This window comes from Tupaia chinensis, unplaced genomic scaffold, assembly GCF_000334495.1.
Source record: "Tupaia chinensis unplaced genomic scaffold, TupChi_1.0 Scaffold000444_1, whole genome shotgun sequence".
NCBI classification, from domain to species: domain Eukaryota; kingdom Metazoa; phylum Chordata; class Mammalia; order Scandentia; family Tupaiidae; genus Tupaia; species Tupaia belangeri.
The window spans coordinates 672,468-674,798 of record NW_006159949.1 but is presented as its reverse complement, the minus strand read 5'-3'; the positions used below and the strand labels follow the sequence as shown (position 1 = coordinate 674,798).

Below are 2,331 nucleotides of genomic sequence, written 5' to 3'. Positions count from 1 at the left end.
GACTAAGGGCCGAGGTGGGCGAGGCGGGCTGCGAGAAGGGACCGAGGGTGAGGGTGAGGGTGAGGGAGAGGGAGGTGGGCGTGGGCGTGGGCGGGAGCCGGAGCCGCGTTCCACCCCGCTGCAGCCCAGTTGCCGACCAGGCCTTCGTGGCATTATGTTCAGACCAAGACGTTGGCAGTCGTTCGGCCTGCTGCTGCTCTAGTCTTGAGCCTCAGGGTTTTTAACTGCGAGGTCATATTGTTTAATTTATAGTTAGATAGAATCAACACTTACACATCTGTATTAATATTGTGTATGTGTGTGTCAATTCTTTATCCATTATTCGCTCAGGACATAATACTCAGCTGTACGTGTTCAGATGCTCATTGAGCGCCTGCTCTGCACCGGGTACTGTTCTAGATATAGGATGCAACAGGGAACAAACAGGCCGGGTCCCATCCTTCACAGTGCACATGCTCTGGGGACAGACAACAAAGGAATGATGGAATGATACATGCTATACAAGGAAGCAGTGTAAATGCAGTGGCAATTAAGCAAATGACCCTCTTCCCATTCTTATAAAATGTTGCGGCCGGTTCCTTTCTAGTTATCTTCTTGCCTTCACGTTTATTTCTGTAGTGGACACAGCTTGTTACTCGGGGCTGGAACTGCAACGAGGACTCATTATTAGTGTGGTCTTTTACTCTCAGAGTGGTCTGCTCTAGAGTGTAAATGACATGGTTGCCCTACCTAGCCCACAGCCCTCTTAAAGGCTATGAGAAATTCTCAGTCTGCACCACTTCCAAACAATGGTTATTCATTCTTTCAAAAGAAGTGTTAGGGGCCCCGCAGGTGGTGTGAAGGTTAGTGTGACTAGATCCCGTATGGCCAGCTCTGCAATTTGAGTCTTGGACCCAGTGGATTGAAAATCACAACAGGTGTGTGTGCATGTATGCCCCAAATTGGCAAGTGTACATGTCTTATAGTGAAGGAAGGAAGGGAAGAAGGAAGGAAGGAAAAGGGATGCTAGGGCACAGCAAGAACAGCAGGCCCAAGGCTAGCCTGGGGACACAATGGTGGGAGGGGAAGCAAGGTTCTTATGCTTTTTGAGCTCACAGTTTGGCAGGTAGGCAGCATCTAATAACCACACTGGTAAAGATCAAACTACAATAAGGTTCATGAAAAGAACAAATTGCTCTAAGAGGGGACCTCATAGGAGATGGTGGGCAAGGCTCAAGGGTCACTTAACTTTTTCCTGAAGAAGTCTTGAAAAAATGGTTGAAGACCTAAGAGTAGTTGTTGCACTGGAAGAGCATGTGCAAAGGCCTTAGGGCAAAAGGGAAATGAAAGGCAAACAAAAGAACAGATCTGGAGAATAACTGGAAAGCAAGGCTGAAGGACAGGCTGGGTTTGTAACACCAAAGTTGAAAAGGGTGACTATGCACTGGTTTGTCAAGGCTGCCATAACAAATTACCACAAATCCGGTGGCTTAATATAACTGAAATTAATTCTCTGACAGTTCTGGAAGCCAGAGTCTGAAAGGTATCTTGCAAGGCCCTTCTTTCTTTGAAGGTACTAGGGGTGACTTTGTTTGAGAGAGATTTTTGCTATAGGGTATGTGTGCTCACAAGAGAGACAGAGAGAGAGACAGAGACAGAAAGCGAGAAATCACTCCCCAGGGCAAATGGCCATGCCACAGTCCCTTCTCCTCCATTCTCCTCTGGGGATTTTGGGCACACACACGCACACACACACACACACACACACACACACACACACACACACCTGCCATGTCTCAAGCCACCGGGTCTGGAACTCGAACCTCAGTCAACCATGTGGGAGTCTAGCACCTTAACCATTAAGCCACCTGCTGGCCCAAAGGAGAGACTTTCTTTTTTTCATTTAGTCTCTGTTGTCTCCAAGCATTCCTTGGCCGAGACTGCGTAAGTCCCATCTCCACCTGTCTTCACATGGCCTTCACCATTCTGTGTCTTCTCTTCTCTCTCTTATAAGGACACTTGTCATTCATTGGGTTAACCCAGTCAACCCAGAATAATCTCATACCAAAATCCTTAACTATAGTGGACAGCAGGTGGAGTAGTGGTTAAGGCACTGGATTCCTACACGGGAGACTGCAATTCGAGTCCCGGTCCCGAAGGCTTGAAACTCACTCTAAGTGCATGTGCATGTGTGCACAAAACCCTAAGAGAATGGAGAAGGGATTGTAGCATGGCTATCCCCCCTGGGGGGGGTGATTTCTCACTTTCTGTTTCTCTCTCTTTCTGTCTCTCTGGCAAGCATATGCACCTATAGCACAAATCTCTCTTTTTTTAAATTTTATTTTATTTTAT

General features: G+C 47.3%; 1 protein-coding gene across 1 annotated transcript in view; it reads right to left on the bottom strand.

Annotated features, from left to right (window-relative positions):
- Window positions 1-2,331, bottom strand: part of SRSF12 (serine and arginine rich splicing factor 12) — a 28,037-nt gene that overhangs the window by 14,847 nt on the left and 10,859 nt on the right. The window lies entirely within an intron of this gene.